The following is a 15,543-nucleotide window of genomic DNA, read 5'->3' as shown; positions in this document are numbered from 1 at the left end:
AGGTGAGTGCCCTGATGAGTATCAGTTGTAGCCGAACCCAAGTTATTTGGGCAAGGATACAAACGATATTAGAGTAGAGGGGAGCTACATGTATGGGCGTATATTCTCCCCTATTCTCAGGATCTTTGTTGGTAAATATGGGTTGCGTGCGTATGGTTTTGGAAATGAAAGTAAAAGCTTATGAAATCTTGTGTTTTATATTTATATGTTTATGAGTGGAAATAGTATATTTTCTTAAGAGATATTATCACTTAAATGAATATATGTTATGATATAATGAATTCATACTGTCACACAATGTAGATAATTTATTTTGTCTTACTGAGATGTCTCTCATCCAATCATTTAAATATTTCAAGATGGTATCAGAGGTTTTGACATGGCTGATATGTGACTAATATGTTTTTATTTATAAGAGAAGAAATGGTTTAAGAAATTGGGGCACCAAAGTTTGGTATCAGAGCTTAAGTTGTTAGGTTCTGTAGACTTTAGTAAAAATTAGAATACAATACCACAGTGTAGGAATGGATATTGACGAGATATGAGTTAGTTGTTGTTAAAGGATGAGATTGGAACTTAGGGTTCTATCTTGCGACCTGGAGGTAGGAGTTCCGTGGTTGTTTCTGTATTTTTCCTGGGGTGACGACTTCTAGAAAATCATGGATACTATCGTCGCTTCTTGTTTCTAAGTGGTAGGATTGAATATTAAATGGGGATTAAGTATGTTAAGAGATATATATAGAAGAATATCTTGTGGGTTTTAGTATGCTGGCTGTGTTAGTGATTGATGAGGAAAAAAGTCTAAAACTGTTTTATACCATTTGTAGTATGGATCCAAGAAGTAATAGTGTACATGATGGGGGTGATGATGCAGGGCCTTCTAGTATAGGTAGCAGAGATCCTGATGCTATACTACGTATGTCACCCAGTAGGTAATGGCAGAGATGACTAGAGGTTCAGGGGAGCAGAGCTGCATGATTGAGCAGTTCAAGCATATGAGACCCCCATCATTCTTTGGAGAAGTTGATCCACTTGTGGCTGAGAACTGGGTCCAGGATATAGAGGATATGTTGGAAGTTCTTCCGTGTACAAATGAGCAGAAAGTACTGTTTGCGACATTTAAGTTGATAGGGGAGGCAACATGTTGGTTAAGGTCGGTGAGACTATTGGAGGAGCAGAGACCTAACCCTGTACCTGACTCTATAGGAAAGAATTAAAGCGACTCATAGGAGTGATGTAGAGTTGGTAGAGCTTGTAGAGAAAGTGCAGGATGGTTAGAAGGCAGATTTCAGTATCTCAGATGATGGAGCCTTGAGGTTCCATACCAAGTTGTGTGTACCTGCTGATCTTGAGATTAAGAAAGTGATTCTGGAAGAAGCATACCGATCCCTATATATGTTACATCCAAGTAGCACTAAAATATATAGGGATCTTCGGAACTCTTTTGGGTGGTGGAGCAGTATGAAAAGAGTGATCGTCGAGTTTGTAGTACAGTGTTTGACATGCTAGCAAGTGAAAGTTGAGCATTAGAGATCGGTGTGGTCATTGCAGCCGTTGTACATTCCTGAGTGGAAATGGGAACATATAACGATAGATTTTGTCAAAAGATTACCGCTGGCACTACATGGGCAGGACGCCATTTGGGTAGTCGTAGATCGGCCGACGAAGACTGCCCATTACCTACCTATCAGAGTTAATTACTCCTTATACAGACTAGTAGAGTTTTATATACAAGAGACAGTTAGAATGCATGGCGTGCTAGTGTTCATAGTTTGAAACCAAAATCCACGGTTTACATCCTGTTTCTAGATGAGTTTGCAAGGAGCCATGGGATCTCAGTTATCATTCAATACAACATTTCATCCTTAGTTAGATGGGAAAAAAGAGAGAATGATATAGATATTGGAGGATATGCTACGTGCATGTGTGCTGGACTTTGGAGGCAGTTGGATCAAGTTTTTGCCATTAGTTGAATCTACATATAATAATAGTTATTAGACCAGCATTGGGATGACCCCATTTGAGGCATTATATGGTAGGAGGTGCCGATCTCCATTGTACTGGGATGAAATTGGGGAAAGCCAGATATTGGGGCCAAAGCTGATATAGCAGACTCAGGATAAAGTCAGACTCATCAGAGATAGGATTAGAGCAACACAGAGTCGGCAGAAGAGTTATATAGATACTTACCGACAAGAGATAGGGTTTGACACTGGGGATCATGTGTTTCTAAGGGTGGTACCGTTGAAAGGAGTTATGAGATTTGGGAGGAAGGGTAAACTGAGCCTTAGGTATATTGGGCCATTCCAGATTCTTGAAAGAGTGGCTCCAGTTGCCTATAGGTTGGCATTACCACCTGTTTTGACTAGAATTCACGACGTATTTCACGTTGCCATGTTAAGGAAGTACGTCCCAGATCCCTTCCAGGTGATCAAATATGAGGCACTGAAGCTTATTGATGCCTTGTCTTATGAGGAAATGTTAGTGCAGATTTTGGATTAAAAAGAGCAGAAGTTGTGTACGAAAAGCATACCACTGGTAAAATTTCAGTGACACAACCATGCAATAGAGGAAGCTTCTTGGGAATTAGAGGAGCAGATGTGCCAGATATACCCACACATTCAGTGGGACTCAAGGTTGAGGTATGTATTTTGATTTAAATAATGTAGTATAGGATAGGTAGTGTCTGATTTGGTTTATGAATGGTTTTAGGAGAGTTTATTTGGGTTATTGTAATCTCCTAAGACCATAATGTAACCACAGTATTCCTCCACCATAAGTGAGGCTAATTAAAAAAATGGTGGTGTTTCTTCGTAAGTATGAAAAGGTGATAAATGACAAATTTCAAGGATGAAATTTTATAAGAAGGCGATAATGTAGAAACCTGAAAAATTAAATTAATAAGAAGTAATAAAAGAAGAGATAGGAAAAGAAAAGAAATAAAAGAGAAGGAAAAGGGAAAGAAAGGATCAGTAGGGGTTCGTCAACAAACCCAGAATCTTCATCGACAAATGTCCCTATAGTTCTCGTCGACGAAGTACACGTGTCTCGTCAACGAGAGGATACCGAGAGTTTGGGGAATTTCAGGAAATTTCAGGTTCATTGATGAACCAGCCTTTTCATCGACAAAGTGCCTTCATGGGTTCGTCGACGAATCACTTGAACTCATCAACAAAATCCGTCCTATAAATATGGAAACCCTCATTTATCAACGTATTTTCTCTCTCCTCTCTCTCTCTTTCTCTCTCTAAACCTACAATTTACCCTCTATCTTTCTTCAATTTCAGCTACGTTAAAGCCCCATTTAAGGATCAGGAACCGCCACAAGGTTCCTAGGAAGATTCTCTATAACTTAAGCAGAGCAGATTTTCAGTTTGGAGTTCCGGGCATCATCCTAAAATTAGGGTAAGTAAGATATTTTAGGGTTTAATGGGTTTTTTTGGAGTATTTGAAACCTAGGAAGTATTAAACAAAATTTGTTTGGAAAATGAGTTGTTTAACTTGGGAAAAATGTGATTTTTAGGATTTTGAGCTACGAACGTCGAGGAGCGTATGTTTTAGGGTGTTAGTGGACCTCTCAATAAGCCAGGTAAGGAGAATAAATTATAGCAATCTTTTCTAGAAATTAGAAATATGATAATGGAAATATTATATTTTACCTGAAATTTATTATGATATGAATATCAGATGAAAATTGTGTGGCAAATGATTTATACTGAAATTTATTTGAAATTGAGTTAAATGGTTTACATTTAGCATAATGAGCCTATGAAATGTGTACTGAAATACAAGATTTGAAATGTGAAAGATGATGAAAAGTGATATGTACTGAAAGGTACCTTATGAGAAATGATGAAATATGAGATTTGGAAATGTTTTATTGAGAAATGTTGAATAACGCAAAATAAGATATGTATATGTTATTATAAGATGAAATGAGTATTGAATTGATGAAATATCATTGAAATGTGAAATGAGTTGTAAATGTAGGAAATGAAAATACTGGAATGTGAAATCTACAATGTAAATCTTGAGACGTGATTACTAAAAATGTGAATATTGCAATATTAATGCTACAATGAGAATGATGATATATGAATATGAGAATGGGAATATTGCAACGTGAATACTGCAATATGAATGTGAAATGAGAATACTGGAAATGTGAAAAATTGCATTGTGAAATACTGCAATTGTGAAATATCGAAATGTGAAAATAGGAACCCCGATGGATGGATGTATTGTTGAAATGAGCACAATACCGTTACAAGTGGTGATTAAGTGCAACCACACGAACTCGTGGAGTGTATGGCGGAACACTTCGAAAGAGCTAGTGTGTAGGGTTGTTTTAACCCCCCTAGGTGTGGACCAGGGTATATGGCAGGCCATTCGTACTATAGACGAGTATATGGTATGATTATTTTGATTTAACCGGGTAGGCTAACCGTAGTTAGGTCCAGCCTTCGGGCCGTACAACTCTGACTATGGGGGGAAGCATGGCGTGGATTATGGAGAGTGACCTTGACCATGGGGTGAAACATGGCATGGAAAATATCTTCAGGGCATCCATGAGTTATAGACGAGGATGTATTGGTTACTAAGGACACTCATGAGCTAGATGTGAAATGGAAATGAAATGTAAATGGAAAATGATATAGCATGAGTTAATAATATAAATAGTTAAAGTGAAGTAAAACACTCTGCCTGAGGGCTTACTGAGCAAGGTGAGTGCCCTGATGAGTATTATTAGTAGCCAAACCTGAGTTATTTGGGCAAGAATACAAATGATATCAAAGTAGAGGGGAGCTATATGTATGGGCATGTATTATCCCCTATTCTCAAGAACTTTGCTGGTAAATATGGGTTGCATGCGTATGGTTTTGGAAATGAAAGTAAAATCTTATGAAAGCTTGTGTTTTATATTTATATGTTTATGAGTGGAAATGATATATTTTCTCAGAAGATATTATCACTGAAATGATTATATGTTATGATATAACGAAACTCATACTACCACGCACTGTAGATAATTTCTTCTATCTTACTGAGATGTGTCTCACCCAATCATTTAAATATATTAGGAAACTAAGATAGACCAGGTGACAAAGCTTCAAGATAGAGGGGAGCTGATACCCTGTGTAGACAGGGTGAGTGTTCTGAGCTAGGGATGGAGGATACCCCTAGAGCATTTTGTGTTTCTTTTTGGGAATGTATTAGACATGTATATCTGGATGAATTAATACTCTGGTATGTGTATTCACTGTGGTATGTATAAATATAATGATTTTCGCTATTAGGTTTGTGTATAAGAATGATTGTGTACCAGATACTTGATTACGCGCCAAAACTGCGTAATTGGGCATCTTAATATGGGTTTTACGGCTTATATTTTTAATTAAATGTCTAAATTTGTCCAATATGTTAATAAAGTGCCAAAATTATCATTCTTGAGTTTTATTGTGCAATTTACGAATTATCAATAATTTTTTATCGCAGGAAAAGTCCTCGGAACCAAAACCAACACCTCTTCGTATTTTGTACATAACTTTTCTGTCCAAGTTTCGATCAAGATGATTCAAATTTTTGGAGAAAGAGGAAAAGATGATCTACAACATTCATGTTTTGAGTTTTGTGAGAAATGGGATTTAGAAGGGTCAAATTTGGCGATGAATAGAGAACAAAAAAAAAATTAAAAAAAAAAAAATATGGATATATGATGTGACCTGGCCATGCAGGCCGGGTCAATTCTTTCCAACAGGGTTGGGTTGAGCCAGACGGGTAGGGCAGCAAGACCTTTACTTTATAAATTTCCCCTGCGCACATAGAAACGGGCATCTCCTTTCTCTTCTTCTTCTTCTTCCTCTCCCCTGCTCTCTCTTTCTTCTTCTTCTTCTTCTTCTATCCTTACTTCTCTTCGCTGTTTCCTGCCTTCTCTCTCGGTATCCCTTTTAGTTTTTCTTTCCCTTAGTCCTTCTCTTCTTCTTCTCCTCCCTCACCCTCTATTCCCTGTTTTGCAACCAGTCCGAGGACCCCCCTACTCAGCCTGCAGCAGACCACCACGAATAGCAGACTCCACAATAGCACGAAGCCATCCTCCCTGCTGCAGCAACCATTGAAGCCTCTCTCCCGAGCCACTGCCACACCAGCTGAACCCAAGGCAACCACACAGCCAGTTGCTATCCTACGAAGCAGCAGTAGCAGCCTACTGCCATTACCAACCACAACAGCCCGAGCACCCCCTGTTTTTCTCTCCTTTTCTTTTATTTGCTTTCTTTGTTTTTATTTTGGTTGAATGATGTGCTGTTTCAATTTGAGGTTGTTAAAAGTTCAATTTTTAATTGTTATTTGAATTGTTTCATGTTTACTACCGTGTTCACCTTGTTTTAATATTATTAAGTTTCAACTAGTTGTTTGATTTTTATTTTTATTTTTAGAAAGAGTTAATTGTGGTTTGGTTTAGTTTAGTTTCTTTCTTGTTAAAGTTCGTGTTTTTATGTCGTCTGGGTATTGCTCAAGTGTTTAAAGTACTAAGTTTTGGTTCTATCTCTTGAAGTGTGTTAAAATTCCGGTCTTAAGTGTGTGTGTGTTTTATTGAGTTTCCATTGCATACTTTATTTCCTTGTTTGAAGTTGCCATTTTTAATTAATGCATGTTTCAGTGTTTCCTTAAGTAGGTTAGGGTTTCCATTCTTGCTTTTTAGTTTAGTGAATGTTAGTTTTAGGGTTTAAATTGCATGTCATTTAATTTGTCAAAAGTGAAATTGAACAATCTTGAAAATCCTGAATCTGAACTGAGTTCAGTATATTTTTATTTTCGATTGGACGAACGTAAAATTAGATATTAAAATGTATACCTTGAGGAGACGATCTAGCCCTTGGGATGAATATTACACGACGTAACTCCTATACTTGGGATAGCTTTCGAGCTGCTTATTTTTGGAGTGAGTCAAGTTTTTGGCGCCGTTGTCGGGGATTTCCAGTTTTAATTTCGAATTTTGTGTTTTCCCAATTGTTTTCTGATTTTTTTTCTTCAAATAAATAGAAAAATAAAAAAAAATTGAAAAATGAAAAATTAAAAAATATATATATATTTGTCTGTTGCCGTGTTAGTGGATTTCTGCTGGCTATTGTGATGTTTGATGCCTTGGGTTCGAGATAATTCGAATCGATTGTGTAGACTTTCACCTAGCACTAGTAGGGATACGCATAGCACCGAATCTGACTGTTCACCTATTAGTCCTGAGAGTGATTCTGAATTTGAGCTAAATAATCTGTTTGGCCACTATTTCGAAGAAGCTATGGCTGCACATGCACCACGTACTCTTGAAGATTTTCTACAGCCTACACGCACCTCTACACCTTCATGCCTTGTGTTGCCACAAGATGCACCAAATTTCACTCTTAAGCATGGCATGTTATCTGTTATTCCCTAGTTTTACGGGATGGACTCTGAGAGTCCGTACTAACACTTGAAGGATTTTTAGATGGTTTGCACCACTTTCATTAATAGGGCTGGGATTGATGAATACATTAAACAGCATTTGTTTCCCTTTTCTCTAGAAAGACAAGGCAAAAATCTCATTTAATTCTTTGCGCCCTAACTCTATTACTAGCTGGGTTGAAATGTAGTGTGAGTTCTTACATAAGTTCTTTCCTTTTCAGAGAACTCAGTACCTGTAGGAGCAAATCAGTCAGTTCATGCAAAAAGATGGCGAGACATTCCAAGCATGTTGGGAGAGATTCAAGGACCTGATGAACATATGTCCGCATCGCAGATTCGAATCTTGGAGGTTAGTGAACTATTTTTTTTACTGCTTTAACCCCTGCCTGCAAACAATTTGTATAGACTATATGCAATGGGATGTTCTTCCGTAAGGAACCAATGAGGGCTTATCATTTTTAGACTATCTAGCTAAGAGTGCCAAACAATAGAACACGCATCCTAAACCGGCACTAATAGCAGCACAACCTCTACGAGCAATCAGTGGTGGAGGCCGATACGAGGTCAAAGAGGAGACTAGCTTACAAGTTCTAGTTGCTGCATTGTCTAAGAAACTGGAAGTTATGGAATCAGAGAAAGCAAAATATGAGGTTTACACTATCTGTAAGACTTCAAACCACAGGCCTCAGGACTGTCAATTCCTGCGAGTAGACCTGATCGGGTACCATCGACAAATTGGGTCAACACAACGCAGAATCAGCCGCTCTCGAACACTTATAACCCAAGATGGCGGAATCATCCGAACCTCCCATGGAAAAATGATCAACCAAGTCCATCATCCTTATGGTATCAGCAAGTTCCTAAATCGTATGCACCGCCTCCGCAATAGATATATCAGCCAGTTGCCGCTCCTCCACCACATTATTAGCCGCAACAGATTTCTCAAAGTTACGCACCACTAGGATTTCAACCAACTCTAGTTCCTATCTCAGCGAAGAAGTCTTTTGATGATAGCATGGCGCAAATGGCAAACATGTTTCAGCAATTCATGCAGATTCACATCACGACCAGCAATCAGAGTAGTCAATCATTTAGTAAATTGAAAGATACCATGAATAAGACAAGTACATAGTTGAACACCATGGAAAAAGGGAAATTCCCTGCACAACCTCAGCCAAATCCCCAGGTATATAGACCGCAACAGCAACCGAGGCACCATGTTTCAGGGGATATGCTTGAGTCAGTAAAGGCAGTTATTACCTTGCGAAGCAGAAAAGAAGTTGCCCGTCTTGAAATGCCCACTAACCAACAAACAGCCGTGCCGGCACATGAGAGGACAGATGAGACAGATAAAGGAAAAGAAAAATCAGATGAGGCCAGCTCAAGTTTAACAAAGTCAGATAATAAAGAGGATGATCCAGTTAAGGAATACCAACCTATGGTACCGTATCCTCAGCGGTTGACATCTGGTCAAAAGAATAAGTATCATATGGAGATCTAGGAGATATTCAAACAGGTGAAGATCAATATTCCACTTCTAGAGGCCATACAGCAAATCCCAGCATATGCAAAATTTCTGAAAGACCTATGCACAGTAAAAAGGAAATTAAACGTGAAGAAAATGGCTTTCTTGACTGAGCAAGTCAGCACGTTGATACTAAATCAAAGTCCACAAAAACTTAAAGACCCTGGGTCTCCCACGATTTCAATCTTGATTGGTGAATCTCGCATTGGGAGAGCTTTACTTGACTTGGGGAGTAGTGTGAATCTGCTCCCATTCTCGATATATAAACAATTAGGTTTAGGTGAACTGAAGAAGACCAATATGATGCTACAATTAGCAGACATATCCGTAAAAGCTCCACAAGGCATCATTGAGGATGTATTAATTCAGGTTGACAAATTCTACTACCCAATGGATTTTGTTGTTCTGAAAATGCAGCAGCATGTGTCCACCATCTATCAGGCCCCTGTTATCCTTGGCCGACCATTCCTTGCAACTTCTAACGCTTTAATCAACTTTTGAAGCGGAGTACTCAAGCTTACATTCAGGAACATGACACAAGAAATGAACGTGTTTAATAAAATGCCGACTGGGCATGAGGAATCAGAGGTACACGCAGTAGACATAGTGGATGACTTGGATGCAATGGAGTTGTTTTCAGTAGTTGGTCTAGATGATACATGTGAAAGTGAAGCTCCTAGACAACTTGAGGTAATTGATGAGCTATCCACAGGGATAGATGAAATACAGATCCATGATGAGCAATGAAGACCGCCGGAATTGACTATGCTAAACATCACCTATCCAATCACCGACATGTCATACGGCCCTCGAGTTGATGATATTGTGAACTACTTTGCTACCAATTGAACATTACTACAGGACAAGCGACAGTTCTTTTCCAAAGTCAAGATTATATTTGAGAAGATGGGTTGTCTTAACCGCAAAGCATGGCTCGAGGAATTGGATGATTCGCACTGGGCTTACCGAGCTGCAATCAAGAGAATTTCAAGAATGACTCCATACATGTTGATTTGCGGTAAGGGATGTGATATGCTTGTTAAAATTCAGCATTATATATTTTAGATCATAAAACAGATTAACTTTTTACTTGATAATGCCATAGGGTTGAGAAAATTGCAGGTGCATGTGCCCACAAAATCTAAAAGAAAAGCGTATGACAAGGACCGCTTAGAGAAGAGGCAAATGAAGGTGCTGCATAAACACAAGGAAAAACAACCCTTCTCAAGTCAACAAGACTCTCTTTGCAACTCTAAATACCGTCTATTTCCGTGGAAGCTAAGACCCCGCTGTGGCTCGTATATCGTTGAACATGCTCGTTCCCACAGCATAGTAGAAATGGTGGGTCCAATGAATGATAATAATGTCAAGGTCAAGGAGCAGTAGCTCAAGCCTCCCACGATTCCATTCGATCCTAATAAGGAGGTCTTACTTCTGCAAGACCGTAGGGGAGTCCTCTGACATTCCCACGTTACTACTTTCTTTTTCATTTTTTTTTATTTTCATTTTATTTATTTATTTATTTATTTTTTTGTATCTTTCTTTTTCTTCTATCGCATTTGTCAGTAGTAATTTCCCATTAGCTGTTCACCGTGCACAATTTTTAATTCCCCTATGCTTTCACATTGAGGACAATGTTCCACTTTAGTTGCCGGGGGGGGGGGGGATGAGCATTCGCATATGACACTGTGCACGTATACGTACTGGGTCTTATTAAAAACAAAAAAACAAAAAAAAAAATCAAAAGAAAGAGAGAAAGAAAGAGGAGCACTGAAGAATTACATTGCATTATGCCATGCTTAACACTGCGTATACCCTTCACATACTCGAGTATAACTTACAAATAACACACTTAAGTCAATCATGCGTAGTTTCTATTTATGTGATCTTATGACTCCATGAAGAATTGATTGGTCGTACATTCGTGTTAATCTAGCTATATAATTTCTTATATTTACACGACATCTCACAAGATTTAATAAACACATTCACATGATTCATTGCACTTAGGGTTTCCTGTGAGCACTGAGAGAACACCCATGATGACTATGACACCTCGTGAGGTATTGTTGAGCCAATTATCGTTCTTTTGAGTTTTTGACGTCAGCTCAGAGTTCATGAAACTCAACTTTCCTTTTTTTTTTTTTTTTCTGGATATCCTTTGTACACTAGTTTATGTTTTGATTTGCTAGCCTAGAGGTGACACCTAGTGGGGAGATAGAAACCTAGGTCTTGTAGCCTACTCAAAATGTGAAGGCTGAGCCACCCTAGAGATAGACTTAATTCATGAACCCCTATTCGAGCTCAATTCCCACTGATGGTATGAAGATTACAAAAGAAGTGTTAAGATTGTCCTAATTGCACAAGAAAAGACAAAAAAATAAAATAAAAAATGAGCAGAAGAAAGAATAAGCAGTAAACATGCGCATGAAATGAAATGTCAATGCCGGTCCACATACATATTACAAAAGTTAAGGACATGACACATATTTTCCACGTATGAAGATTCTTCAACCGGTTAATGCCTTAGATGTACTCACGATAAGTTTGTGAATAAGTTGATCTAGGGTGGTCTTAGTTGGATGTGGCGAGTAAGTGAGAAGATGCTAGGGTGAAGGACCCGATACCTTATAGATAGGCTAGATCCTTTCTAGACTAGTCCACTCCGTACATTTATCGTCATTCCTTTCAGTATGCGAGATGTTTGATTGCAACACTCTTCCTCACATATGATGAGTGAACTCATTTTCTTTGAGTGTTTTTGAGGGTATACCAGTTAGGTCAAGTCTAAGCGACAAGTGTCCACTGGGGGTATCCTAGGTGTACTGAGTCACACATATGACACACACCTTAAGAGTTTACCTATTTATACTCAGACTTATATGACTGCATTAACTCTGAATGTGCCACTGATTAACTTCATGTGAGTATACTGCTCTTAAATGACATATAAATGATGAAACTTGCATGAGTGACGTGCTTTGGAGTTGTGTACTGAATATGAACAAGCCTGTGTGAAATTCAGCGGTATTCTTGTATGTGAAATGGTATGCTTGTGTCACATGTGCTTTAATTTCATGATCACTGGAGTTGTAGTTGTAGGCACCACTCCAAGATTCATTCACATCATTTTCTAGAGACTAGCAAAACGTTAGTTGGGGGGTGTGATTACGCACCAAAACTGCGTAATTGGGCATCTTAATTCGGGCTTTACGGCTTATAATTATTAATTAAAGTCCAAATTTGTCCAATATTTTAATAAAGTGCCAAAATTATCATTCTTGAGTTTTATTGTGCAATTTATGAATTTTTGATAATTTTTTATCGCAGGAAAAGTCCTGGGAACAAAAACCGACACTTGTTCGTATTTCGTGCATAACTTTTCCGTCTGAGCTCCGATTGAGACGATTCAAATTTTAGGAGAAAGAGGAAAGGATTATCAAAAACTTTTTGTGTCTGTTTTGTGAGAAACGGGCTCCAGAAAGGTCAAATTTGGTGATGAAAAAAGAACAAAAAAAAATGAAAAAAAAATATATATGGATATATGATGTGACCCAGCCATGCAGACCGTGTCAGTTCTTTCCAATAGGGTCGGGTTAAGCTAGGTGGGTAGGGAAGAAAGCCCTTTACTTTATAAATTTCCCCTGTGCACATAGAAACAGGCATCTCCTTTCTCTTCTTCTTCTTCTTCTTCTTCTTCTTCTTCTTCTTCTTCCTCTCCCCTGCTCTCTCTTTCTTCTTCTTCTTCTATCCTTACTTCTCTTTGTTGTTTCTGGTCTTCTCTCTCGGTATCCTTTTTAGTTTTTATTTCCCTCAGTACTTCTCTTATTCTTCTCCTCCCTCACCCTCTATTCCCTATTTTGCAACCAGTCCGAGGACCCCCGTGCTTAGCCTGCAGCAGACCACCACGAACAGCAGACTCTACAATAGCACGAAGCCATCTTCCTTGCTGCAGCCACCATTGAAGCCTGTTACCCAAGCCACTGCCACACCAGCTCAACCCGAGGCAACCACACAGCCAGCTATTGTCCTACGAAGCAGCAGCAGTAGCCTGCTGCCCTTACCAACCACAATAGCCCGAGCACCCCCTGTTTTTCTCTCTTTTTCTTTTATTTGCTTTCTTTGTTTTTATTTTAGTTGAATGATGTGATGTTTTAATTTGAGGTTGTTAAAAGTTTGATTTTTAATTGTTATTTGAATTTTTTCATGTTTACTACAGTGTTCACCTTGTTTTAGTATTATTGAGTTTCAACTAGTGGTTTGATTTTTTTTTTTTTTTGGGAAAGATTTAATTGTGGTTTGATTTAATTTAGGTTCTTTCTTGTTAAAGTTCGTGTTTTTATGTCGTATGGGTATTGTTCATGTGTTTAAAGTACTAAGTTTTGGTTCGATCTCTTGAAGTGTGCTAAAATTACGGTCTTAAGGGTGTGTGCGTTTTATTGAGTTTCCATTGCATACTTTATTTCCTTGTTCGAAGTTGCCATTTTTAATTAATGCATGTTTCAATGTTTCCTTAAGTAGGTTAGGGTTTCCATTCTTTATTTTTAATTTAGTGAATGTTAGTTTTAGGGTTTAAATTGCGTGTCATTTAATTTGTCATCCTGAATCTGAACCGAGTTTAGTACATTTTTATTTTCGATTGGACAAACGTAAAATTAGAGATTAAAACGCATTCCATGAGGAGACGATCTAGCCCTTGGGCTGAATATTACACGACGTAACTCCTATACTTGGGATAGCTATCGAGCTGCTCATTTTTCGAGTGAGTCAATACTTTTGGCCTAAAATGACTTTTCAATCTTGTTTTGATGATAACATATAAAGGATGATTTAATATGTGTTGGTTGAGTGATGATGTTTCGGGATTGCTTATAGACAAAGTTTAAACTAAAGAAATGCAAATGAAAAGTTCAAAGCTTACTTGGGACTCTAAAGCTACATATTCAAAGACATCGAAAGAAGCTCAAGCAATACCAAAAAAGATCAGAGAATGAGGAAACTTAAAAGCTAACTCAAAGCTCAAGTCAAAGAGGACACAAAGCAAATATATCATGGAATACTTGAAGACTAGAGTTTTAGGCTTTAAGAACATTGATGGAAGTACTTCATGTTTAAATATCTTATGGAAATATTTTGAAAGCTCTTTAGGGGTAATTATGGACTTAGAGACCTTATTTCAAACCCCAAAAAATGTTTTGTAAGTAATGAATGCAAGAGAGCAAACAGAACTTTTGAAAACTAAAATGCAAAACCAGAAAATGGTCTATCCAGACAATCGAGGTACAGTGCTAGAAGACTGAAGAGTCACTTTAGAAGATTGAATTTTTCATTCAATCTACTAAAGAATTTCTTCAGAAGACTAAAGAATTAGTTCAGTTTACTTAAGAATTTCCTGAAGGAATACAAAACAGGCAGTATGCCCTCGGATGACTGAACCCTCAGTTCAGTCATCTAACCCTCTGTCCGGACTAAAATTTTTAGTGTTTTAAGGTACTTTAGAAGACTGAACCCAACACTTCAGTCTACTGAACACTGTTAACGGCTAATTTTTTTAAATGTTTTAAAATCCTAGTAAAGGTTTCTTGTGCCCCAAAATTTATGAAAACTTGGGAAATACTCCAAGTAATCTTGGACAACATGAAATTACTTTTGAAAGCCTATAAATACATGGTTTTAGCAAATTAAACTCACCAAGAATTAAAGAAATCAAAAATCAAGCTCTCTTTGCTTTCAATCTTCAAAGGCTCTATTGCACACATCCTTACTGAAGTTTTGCTACTGAGTATTGCTGAGATTTAATCACTGAAGTTGAGCACTAATTCTCATCTAAAGAAGATCCCGGTGATAAATTCTCTTGAGCTTCAATTTATTGTACTTTGATATTTAAATATTGAAGTATATAATGCTTGAAATTGTACTAATCTACTTTTTGTGAGTGTTATTGTATGCAAAAGTTATCTCTTGTATTCTTGCAGTGTATTGACGATTCTAGGTTGTTGGATTGTTGACCAAGTGTGGGGTATTACTTGGAGAGGCATTGGTCTAGCCTATGGAAGGAGTGTCTAAGCGTGGAGTATCTCTTGTAATGGTTTTGTTCCACCTGAAAAAGAACGGTATAGTGGAATCCTTAGGTGGTAGTGGCCTAAGACGAGGATGTAGGCTGGGGATAAGCCGAACCTCATAAAAAACATGGTGTCACTCTCTTTCCTTACTCTCTTTAAATTCCATCAAATATTAACTACATTGTTGAATTTTATTTTTTGATCATAAACACTGCGTGGATTGGATATTAAATAAACTAAAGATTATTTTTATTTTGGGATTTTTAGAAACCAAAAGGAAGTACATTGGTTGATCAATATAAATTGCGGAAACCGTAAGGGAGTACGTTGATTGGTTAACACCCATAACTCATTAACTAAAAGTTTATTTAAGGTCTAAGTTTTTGGAAAGAGTGCTAGATTTCATATTGTGCATCATACTGAGAAGTCAAATCCATTAACCACAGGGCTTGCATACATTCACAGGGCCACATACATCAAATACCTTGAGTTCTTGGAAAAGCTAAGAATTGCCAA

The sequence above is a fragment of the Malania oleifera genome, chromosome 2 (assembly GCF_029873635.1).
Source record: "Malania oleifera isolate guangnan ecotype guangnan chromosome 2, ASM2987363v1, whole genome shotgun sequence".
NCBI lineage: Eukaryota > Viridiplantae > Streptophyta > Magnoliopsida > Santalales > Ximeniaceae > Malania > Malania oleifera.
Note: the sequence above shows the minus strand (reverse complement) of the source record.